This window comes from Chionomys nivalis, chromosome 5, assembly GCF_950005125.1.
Source record: "Chionomys nivalis chromosome 5, mChiNiv1.1, whole genome shotgun sequence".
Classification (NCBI taxonomy): Eukaryota; Metazoa; Chordata; class Mammalia; order Rodentia; family Cricetidae; genus Chionomys; species Chionomys nivalis.
Genome location: NC_080090.1, coordinates 99,038,376 through 99,049,890, shown reverse-complemented (window position 1 = coordinate 99,049,890; position 11,515 = coordinate 99,038,376).

Below are 11,515 nucleotides of genomic sequence, written 5' to 3'. Positions count from 1 at the left end.
GATTGCCAGGCTTGATGGCAGTGCCTTCACCCACTGAGCCATCTCACCAGCTCTAATTACTTTTGGTTGTCGCCTTAAAAAGCAGACACTTTACCTCTGGGAACGTAATTCAGTGGATGGACACTCGACCCGCATGCACGAGTCCTCAGCTCAACCCCAGTATGGGGTAGGAGGGGCAGAAAGTTGGCCGTCTTCTGTCCCCTCCGCAGTCAGCACTGCCCTCTGTACTTAGCCTGCCCTTGTATTCCTCGGAGAGCAGCAGCTGTCTCAGTCTCCCACGTGTGAACCTGCCACCTCCCTGGCATCAATTAAAGCAAAATGGATGGTTCAGCTGCATGTCTGAGTGCCTCCGTAGCTCCTTGATGCAGCAGAGAGCTTTGCCCTTGAAAGACAATAGATTCAGGATGATAGAATGGCAAAGGCTGAAGTCTTCCTTTCGGAGTCATAAAGAAAGGGAGAAAAATGATAAACACTGACCCAGGACTAGACTTGAGGAGAAATCAGGATGACCTCTTGGCTCATGTGTATCCAGAACCCAAAACAGGAGTAGATGAGGGGGTCTTGGGGTCAAGCTGGGTGATGTAACCCTTTTTGTTTTGTAGGTATATATGTGAAAAGAATACACTTTTTTAGCAAACAGATGTGGCTATTTGTAACATGAACGTTAAGTTCCAGATCTTTTTCCCCCTTATTTAGTTTAAGTTCCAAATCTTTAGTTACACTAAATGTACTCACAGTCTCTAAATAGATGGCATTGAAGCGGTACTTTCTGCTCCCTTGAGATTCTTCCCTGAGACAAACACTTGTCTGTTCTTCGTAGGTTCCCAGGAACAAAGCAAACTAGGTTTCCACCCAAAGGTTCACCCCAGAAACCAGTGAGTTTATTAGCATGAGCATATTGACAGAGGCATTGCTTACAGATGCATGGATAACCCCAAAGCATGGATGATGTACCCAGTAAACATCCCCCAAGGGGTTAAAAGGTAAAAATACCACAATGACACTGGAGGGAAACAGGTTGACAGGCAGATCCACCCTGCAGAAGACCCTAGGCAGATACTGCTTCTGGGTAGAGTCTATTCTGCCTTCAAGGAGGAGCTAATGGCAATCGTGAGCAACAGCCAGAGTGCACAGAAAGTGTGCAGAGCTGCTGAACTCAGGTCAGCCTATTAGCATACTAAACTTGATTGGCAGATCCAGCTGCATTCTGCTGTCTGCTCCCAGATGGAGCACACTGAACTTCTGTGTGTGAGGCTGTCCCTTGAAAACACTGTAGACTTGTGTGGGAATAAATAAGAGTAAGTAAGCCAACAGCCTCTTGGTATGTTAACTGAGATGGTCTTGACCTTATGAGTGCTCAGAAACCATCTTAAGACAGAGTTCCTGCGCACACTCGAAGACAGTGCAAGCAGATCAATATCAGTCAACATGGATTTGTGTTTTTAACAATATTCTGAACTTGGCGCTTTAGTCTGGATTCTGTCAAGAGCATGGCACGAGAGATTGCATTCAGGTAATTTATCTTGGGGATTGATTCCGGGGTGATGTGTCAGGATACTGGAGAAATGTGCTGGGGAAGCCGAGGAGTCCGTTATTACTGTGGGGACTCTCAGGGAGATCAAGTGGAATTTGCCTTAGAAATCTGCAGCCGACCTGGAGGTGTGCAATGTTTATTCACTGGCTCCTCTCCGATTGGGCAAGAACTTCCCCAAAACTTCTGGATTTGCCAGTGAAGCAGAAGGCTGGGGTGGAATGGAAGATGGTATATTTGGTGTTGCTAAGGGGAAGCCAGTAGTCACACCTGGGAAGAGCTGGTTGCCACAGTAACCTCTGTGTACAAATAAGCCAAGAGAATGTGAGACAGGGCTGAAAAAATGTCTGACATTATGTGGGAAAGTCCCAGAATATTGCAAGTAGCAAGACAGCCTCTCTGTAAATAATAAAATCACCAAATAGCATCTTTTCTCTCTGTATACGTAGTCATGTGTTGCATAATGAAGTGGTGAAGAAGGGATGCCTAGAGACAGTGGTCCCATAGTATTTATCACTTAGTGTTATCATCGCTGCCTTAGTTTGTATAAGTGCAAGCTGATGTTCACACAAAGATTAAATCATCCAACCAGGGCTGGGGATGTGGATAAGTTGTAGATTGTTCAGTTAGCATCGTTGTGTGATGCTAATCCTGCTGAGATATGAGAAGCGTATTCACCCCAGATAGGAAACCAAAGACAGACCAAAGTACCCGTACCACCAAAGTCAAACTTGGGAAATGCAAAAGGGAGTTGGAATAGGCTGATCAACCCTCCTCTAGGCCACGGTGTAGCTCTGGTCTAGGGAGGAGAAAGTTCATGCAAGGGTGACTTTAGACAGGGCTGTGCCCTGTGCTTGAGAACACTACCAGGGGTAAGTGGTGCAAAGCGCCTGAGAAGCTGGTCCCCAGGCTGTCACTCGGAGCCTGGAAAAGGGGACCTGGTAATGCAGGGCTGAGAGTCATGAGAGCAGGCTTGGAGCCATTTCTTGGCTGTGCCCATAGAGTTCTGCCATTCTGTAAGTCAACCGTTCTTCCTTGCAGTCACAGCCGGGCTGTGGCTGTGGTGGTAGAGTGTCATGTTGGGGTTTAAATGTGAAATGTCCCTCCTAGGCTCATGGGGTTGGACACTTGGTCCCCAGCTGGTGGAGCTGTAAAGGAAGGCTATGGGACCTTTAGGGGCAGAGCCTTGCTGGAAGAAATGGGTCATCACCTCAGTGGTATCTTGATGCTTTATAGCCCTGGCCCAGGCAATGCAAGGTGACAACCCAGGGTCATGCCCCTGCCTCTGTACCTTCCCTGCCAGGAGTATCAGCCCCCTTGGAAGTATCAGCTGGAATAAACCTTTTCCCTTGAGTTGCTTTGGTTGGGTATTTAGTCACAGCAGTGTGTAAAGTAGCGAAAGCAGCTACCCTAGAACACACTAGGCCCTGTGTTTGTGTTTAATCCCCAGTACTTCATTAACTAGAGTTGGTGGCCCTTGTCCAGGACTAGGGAGGTGGAGGCAGGAATTGGAACTACGAGACTATCCTTGGCTACAAAGTGTCAACTTGAGCTATATGAGACTTAATTGCCAATAAAATTGGATATAGTTGGGGTCTTTGGTTCATACTTACAGATATTTGAGAGACGAAGATAGAAGGGTCAAACACCAGGGGTTTGAGATCACCTTGGGAATATAGAAAAACAAACAAATATGTACATACAGGAGAAGTCAGTGTAGATATATCTAAATGTTTCTTATTTTTTCTATTTTTAACTAATTGTCTTACTTGACCCTCACCATAAATGTTTTAAATACAGATAAAGCACATATAAACACCACACACACACACACACACACACGCGCGCAGGCTGCCACGATCTCTGTGAGTTCTTTATGCATCAATCCTGTTGTAATTGGAAGACACTTCTTTGGAGTCATCCATCCCTTCTGGCCCTTCCAATCTTTCTGCCTCTTCTCCATAGCTCCCTGAGCCCTGAGGTGAGGGGATAACCCAGTTTAGCCAGGTGTTCCTGCAGCTCTGTGAAGTCATGTGGACAGGGAGAAGCTGCTCAATGAAGCAACAGATCTCCAAGCTGGGGGGAGAGTTGACATTTGGGGAGCGTATTTAGTAGGGCTTCTATTGACGTGATAAAACACTATAACCAAAAGCAGCTTTCAGCTTACAGCACTCAGTACACACTCCATCATGGTGGGAAGCCAGGGCAGGAAGCCAGGGCAGGAACCTGGAGGCAGGAACTGAAGCAGAGGCCATGGGAGAACTCTGCTTTCTGGCTTGCTCCTCATGGCTTGTTTTGTCCACTTTATTATACAACCCAGGGCCACCTGCCCAGGTGTGGCACTGCCAGCAGTAGGCTGGGCTCCCCTCTACCAATTAGCAATCAGGAAAACACGACACAGGCTAGGGTTATCTTGTGTGTGTGATGGAGACATTTTCTCAATTGAGGTCCCTCTTCCTAAGTAACTCTATTTTGTGTCAAATTGACAAAAACAAACAAACAAACACCGACAGGACAGGGAGGAAGACAGCATATGGTGCTGAGCCCCTTAGCACAAAATAGTCCCCTCATCATGAATGTGTATGTGTGTGTGTGTGTGTGCGCGCACACACACACTCACACATGCATGCTTGCATGGATACATATCTGGAGAGGACAAAGGTCAACTTCAGGGCTCATTCTTCAGGAACTATGCATCTTTTTTGTTTTTTCAAGACAGGGTTTCTCTGTGTAGCCTTGGTTGTTCTGGAACTCACTCTGTAGATAATGCTAGCCTCGAACTCATAGAGATCTTCCTGATTCTGCCTCCTGAATGCTGGGATTAAAGGCATGCACCATTACTGCCTGGCTGCATCTTACTTTTTTTGAGCCAGGGTCTTTTGCTGGAAGACAGGGCTCACTGTTTTTAAGGTAGGCCAACTGCACAGTGAACCCCAGGAATCCTCCTGTCCCCACCTCTTCAGCTCTGGGACAGTAAGTGCACACCAGGCTTGGCTTCTTCATGGGCGCTGGGGAAAGAACTTGGGCTTTCATACTCACGTAGCTGGCACTTTACCAACTAGCCATCTCTCCACCCCATGGATGGGCTTCACGCGGAAAGAGAACCCTGATATCCCATGAGACTTTCATGTGTGTGAATACCCTTTTAAGCCTCAGACGTCATTCTGTGTGATATTTAAGGTGTGGGCAGCCTTCTGCCTGGCTTTAATACCCCGGCTCTCCTAGGAACACAGCCACTCTGCCATTCAAGAGAGATCGTACTGTGTTTTGTTGAAAGCATCACCAGATCTATTTGCCACCTTGGAGTGCATTCTGTGAATGCCAGTGGCCTTGTGCTGACTGAGTCATCCTTGCATCCCCATGTAGTAACACTGGTTCGGCCTTGGCATTTCCAATACGTCTGCAAGCACCTGCCTCCCTCAGTGCATCTTGTAGTGTCCTGAGCATCTGTTTGGAGAAAGACCTTTTATTCGAAGCTGTTGGTATTGTTCTTTGCAGGACAAGGATCAAACCCTGGGCTTTGCGTGCACTGGGAAAGCTCTGTGCCACCCAGCTACACCCACAGGTCATAAATTGCTTTTAATTCTCTTTTTATTACAACAGGGCTTTGTTCTGGTTGTTTTTTGAAATGTGTCTTTGCAGGTGGATTGTACTATCTATGAATTTTGGTTTGGGGATTGAAGGAGAGCCGTTCTAAGAACAGTCATTTTCTGAAAGAGACCGGCTGGAAGAATATCATTTTTAAGAAGGGCAGTCTGCTTGGACAGCCTGCCTGCTCCAACAAGTTCAAAGTACTCTATTTCCTTTGACGGAGATTGTTTTGGTGATGAATTTTTTATGTGCTTTTGTACAGTGAGATAAATGGGGCGAGGGGAGTCCTTGAGTAGCTATGGGGACCTTTCTTTCTCTCTTCAATTGTTTTCATTTCCCCCCAAAATATTGGAGGTTGAACTCAGGTTCTTGCACATGTTAGACCCTCTTACCACTACCCCTGAGCTACAGTATGTGTGTGTGTATATATATATATTTGGAGACAGTCTTGCAAACTTACCCAGGTTGGCCCTGAACTCACTGTGTCACTAAAGCTGGCCTTGATCTTATGGTCCTCCTGCCTCAACTCTCAGACAGCTCCGATCATAGGCCTGGATCACCGGGCCCTGCTTCCTTTTCTTCTTGAACAAGATTCTGGTATATAGCCCAGGCTAGACCTCAAACCGGAGATCTTCCTGCCTCCATCTCCTTGGTGCTAAGTTATAGGCATGGATCACTATGTCTAGATTTGTGGGTTTTCTTCACTCATAAAAATGGAAAGGAAGAGATGGCATCTCCCCCACCCCCAATTACACGCTGGACTCCAGGCCCCGAGGCTAAGAAGTGAGAGTCCAGGCCACGAGGCTAAGAAGTAAAGGACAGGGTCTGGATGATGAGTTGGTTGAGCTCAATGAAGCAGAGGCCACATTACCTGTCATGTTCGCTGCTAAACAACCAGCCCCCCTGGGACCGCTCTTCAATTGTATTTAATCTGCTTGTAAACCAGAAGTTATGAGAGGCTCTGGGAGGGTACAAGAACTGGATGGCACCACCATTTGGTTTTGTTACTGTTAAAATTTGCCTCCCCAGACAAAACAGAACCAACCAAACACAAATCTTCTGCAACGGAAAGAAGCAATAACACACCTGATTAAAGTGAAGCATAGTGACAAGTTGCTTCCCTTCTAGCAGACACCAGTCTGGCCTCCAGAGGCCACAAACGGCACCAACCTCTCACACACTTTTCTAGAAATAGTCTGTGCATATCCAAGCATGTACATCTATGTATATTCATACACATGCATCTGCTGGGGCTATGTCACGTTTAATCCAATGTCAGTCAAAAACCGTGAGTAAGTTAGCTGAGCACGGTGACACACAACTTCAATCCCAGTACTTAAGAGGCAGATGCTGGTGGATCTTTAAGATCAACCTGTCTATATAGTGAGTTCCATGCCAGCCAGAAGTACACTGTGACATTCTGTCTTTAAAAGAGGGGGTTGGGGAGATGGCTCAGAGATTAAGAACACTTACTTGGCTGCTCTAGGAGAGAACCTGAGTTCAGTTCCCAGCACCCACACGCAGATTCACAACCATCTGTAACTCCAGTTCCAGAGGATCCAATGCCTCGTCTGACCTCTGGGGGCTCCTCCACATATGCACAAACACTTGGGCACACACACGTACACATAAAATAAATAATTTTTTTTCAAAGAGAAAGTGTGGCTGGGAAGATGGCGCAGGGCCAGTCTGGGTAAGTTTGCAAGACTGTCTCCAAATAAATAAGAGTACTTGCTATACAAGCATGAAGACCTGGGTTTTAATCTTCAGCAGGCACTGAAAGCCAGGTGTGTCCACGCACAACTGTAACTCCAGTAGGGGCAGAAATGGCCTTGTTGGGCGCCAGCCTATCTGAACTCCTTGTCTCAAGGGAAGAAGACAGAAAGTGATGGAGGGTGGGCACCAACATCCTCCTTGGCCCCTGCACACTCTCACCCTCCCCACACTATATATACACAAAAAGGGTAGGAAATTCTCTGGACAGTTCTAGCCACAGGCCGGTACAGCCCTGCTTCAGCTGCAGCCAGAGCACTGCCGTTAGCTGACAGCTGGCGAATCATCCAACGTACATCTGGGTTTTCCTTTTCTTTTTCAAAGTTTTATCTTTGCCATGCCCCTCAAGAATGACCCTGAACTTCTGATTCCCCCTTCTCTACTTCCTGAGTGCTGGGACTACGTGTGTGCAGACTTTCCTTTAGGCTACCAACCCCTCCTGAATCACGACAAGAAGACTTTTTATCAGTTATGAATGCTCGGCCTTATCTTGTGCTTGTCCCACCAGCTCTTATAACTTAATTTAACCTGTTTCTCTTCATCGACTAGTCAAAATCGTCTGAGAAGATTGACAGAGTTGTTGTAGCTAGAGGAGGGCACAGGTGATTTCTCTGTATAATTCTCTTTCTGTGTATGTTTTTATTGTCTCTGTTGGAAGAAGGAAGAATATAAAGAGAAGGCTTGGGATCAAACTGACTTTCTACACTAGTTATGCTGTAGCAGTCACACGGAAGCATCGACAATTTCCTTAACCTTTCTGAGCACTGGTTTTCTCATCTGTAAAATGGGTATGGTAGCAGGTACCTACAGTGTTATTAGGCTAAAGGGGGTTAATTGAATTTATAGGTTCCAGGAAACGGCTTAGTAATTGTCATATAAGCATGAGGACCTGGGTGTGATCTCTTAGAACCCACATACAAAAAGTCAGGCATGGTACCATGTGCTTGGAGTCCTGGTACTGGGGCAGAAGAGGCAGGAGGAGCCTTGGGGCTCTGTGGCCAGTCACTCCAGGTTCAGGGAAGGACCCTGTCATAAAATAAATTTGAAAGTGATGGAGGAAGACATGCAGTGTCAGCTTCTGGCCTCCTTACACGTAAGCACACACTTGCAGACACACGTGAACACATTTGACCATTGCAGGAAAACATGTTTTTTAATACTGTGCTCTAATGTGGTAATAGCTCCATGACGCTTTTATAGTAATAGAACAAAAGGAAGCCGTGAGTCTCATCGCTTTTCAAAGACATTTGAGGAAGGACAGAAGTATGAGAAACAGAGGAGACACGGGAAGGGAATGTAGGCGCTCCCCAAGAAGCCTGGTGGAAGTCTCACTAGCTGAGAAGCAAGAATTCTGATACAATCAGCATTTGCTTATGACCTTAGTCTTTCCCAACCACGGCCCTCCCGTCTTTTGGGAATCTCACCATAGCGCTGTCCTGAGGTCCCTGGCCAGCCCTGCTGGCTCCTGGACTTCCTTTATCAGTTTATAATCCCATCTCAGGCACCTCTAGAAACACCTGAAATCCTGCCTGTCATAAAGAGAGAGGAAAGGGAAGAGTGCTTAGGACCCCTCTGAGATGCAGTTCAGGATCCACTGAGATGCTCTCTATGGGTGATGCCAGCAGGACACTTCCTTGTGACTCTCCTTGAAGAGCCCCACCTACACTCCAGTGTGCCTTGCTTTCTCCCTCAGCGGCTCTTTTTCTCTTAGCCCCCATAATTAAACTTGATGTTCAGCACTCTTTCAACGGGACTGTGGACATGGTTCAGCCAGTACAGTGCTTGCTTCATAAGTATGAGGACCCGAGTTGATCCCCAGAACCACGTGAAAAGGGGGGTGTGGTGGTGCAGGCCTGGAACCCTACTGTTGGGGTAGTGGAGACAGCTCAGTTCACTGGCCAGGCATTCTAATCAAACAGGCAAGATCCAGGTTCAGTGAGAGAGAGATCCTGTCTAAGAAAAAGAAGGTGGGAAATGAATGAGAAAGACACTTGATATCAGCCTCTGGCCTCCATGTATAGACACACACACACACACACACACATGCACGCACGCACGCATACCCACGCACACACACCCACGCACGCACGCACGCACGTGAACTCACGCACACACATCTTAAGAAAGTGCAACTCTTCCTTGAGAAGCTCACACCCATGCCCCCTGCCTCCTCCACCACCGCTGCTAACACACTCTGTGTGTTACAGTTCTCAGGTGCTCCCTGAAGGCATCGTGTTAGGAGATTTCCAACAGATTTACCTGGTAGTCGCAAGGATTAGGTCCCTTAGCTCCCACATTAGATCAAACCCAAGTATCTATGCAAAACTGCAGTTCTTACCTCAAAGGGGATAACAGTTTATACTAGGGCCAAATATGAGTGGTCATGGCCCTGGAACACGGACTTAGGTTACCCCAAATTCTGTGCTCCAATGAGATAACAGTTTCATGGAGTTTTTGTAGAAACAGAACAAAGAAAGCCAAAACAGAAGCACTTGTGGGCACACGGAGTGGGAGTGGGGTGGGGGTGGGGCTGGAGGGGACGACAGCAAGATGGCGGAACTCTTAGCTCTTGGTGGAAAACTAGGGTTTTATTAAGTTAATGTATTCCTAAAGGTATTTATCCATTTGTCAGGGTGTTAGCTGTGACTTCCTCTGTTATCACAGAATGTTAGGTCTGACACAGAGGCAGGCAAGGAAGCGTGGCTTTGGAGGCTGAAGATAAGTTGTGGCTTCCTTCCTGAAATTCTCGTTCACACGAGGATGGGCAATGAAAAACTATTTGGCTCTGGATCTGCAACATTCCCCCCCTTCAGTCCGGGGTGTGCTGGTCAGTCAGTCATCCTCCAAGAATCTTTAGCCCAGGTGTGGCTTTTTTCTTTTTGTTTCTGGGAACATCAATTCATACTTGCACGTCAGTATCTCAAAGTGGCATAGATGTCACTGTTTAGGTAGAAGCCCCACCTGGCCTCACTCCTCACACCAGACCCCATCCCTGAGAAAACCTGCCAAGGGTCAGCTCCTCCCCCTGAGATGCTCAAGACCACGCCTACAGGCTATTTAAGACAAGGCCTGTGTCATCATGTCCTGAAGCCCCCACCCCTGCCACCTGCCATGTGGTTTCCCCTTGTGGTTTCTCCTCTTCCCCTGGGACCACCCGGGAATGCTTTGCTCTGATTAAAGCCTGGACTTTAATTCGGCTTGATTGACTTATTATATTGGTGGAGTCTACTACAACAAGGGGCTATTTTTACTTATCAGTCATGAGAAACTTTCTCAGGGCACCGTGTTTTACACATACAGTCATCCCAGCCAGGGCATCAACAACAGGCCAGAGTACTGATTCCTCCTGGAGTGGCTGAAAGGGGCTGTAGCTGAGAGTATTCACGAAGCTGAACACGTTGGGGGGATTCTCCAGGCGGCTGGACTCCCTCCCCACTTGTAGCTCCAATTTCTCTGGCTTAGGGGTGGGCCTTGTGGTGAGTTTTCTTCATCTCGATTCAGGGCTTCGGGATTGACTTCACTGCTGGACAACACGTGGGCCACCTCACGGGCCCCAGCACCAGTGTTCCTCATTTCCTACTGAAAGGCTTGGGTACGAGGGGACATTGATGCGGATTGTCCTTTTGGAGTAGCAGAGTTGTCACCAAACAGGCAGCAGCATGGGGAGGGGCGCTCTGGGGAGATTTGAAGCCCAGCACCTTAAAGAAGACAGCATAGACGGAAGATGATCCCTCTTGTCAGCCTCGGAGGAAGTGGGGAGATTCAGTGTCACGATTTATGCAATCCACAGCACCCACTGTTCCCAATTCCTGGGCAACTGGAAGGGGAGAGAATTCTGAGGAAGGGTGTGTGGGAGGAGAGGTTAAGGTGTACCCATTTTACAGGTGGGAATGTGCCAATCTGAACTCAGTGAGCTTCTTTAGGAAGCGACAACAGTACATGCCATTTTTCTGGGATCCCAGCATCTGGGGAGTCTTTTAGGGAGTCTGAGATCACAGGTTTTTGTTATATCTTTATGCAGGGTGCAACTGAAAGAATCAGGCTGCAAGTGGGCGGGCACAGCCTATTAGCTGATCGGCTTATCTGTCTGCCCTTCAAGTCCCGGGAGGCAGGACTGTGGCATCAAATCACACCTCCCTAACTCTGAGGACAGGACAAACAGCTCCTGCTGTCCTCACCCCTCACCATACCCACCGTCTACTTCCCAACCCACAACCTTTTGTCCAGTTCTTTAAGGACAACACCTGGCTTTCCTCTGACTTGGTTTAATTGACACCACTTGGATTTAGCGTAGGACCAAGGGTTAAGGGCTCAGTTTTGCAAGACTGCCTCCACTTCAGATGCCAAGCACAAGTCACAGATCACACGTTGCTCGTGACATCTGTCCCACCTGGTTCAGAGTTCCCGTGACCCCTTTATGGGTTTGCTCATTTGATAGAGTGGCTCACAGAACCCATGAAAACAGTTCACTTACTACTGCAGACTTATTATAAAGGATATAATAAATATTTAATGAAAGCATTTAACAAAGGATATTTTAAATATTTAATGAAATATTTTATTTCATTGCAGATGAACACTAGATGGAGAAATCCATAGGGTGGGGTTCAGAAGGCCCCT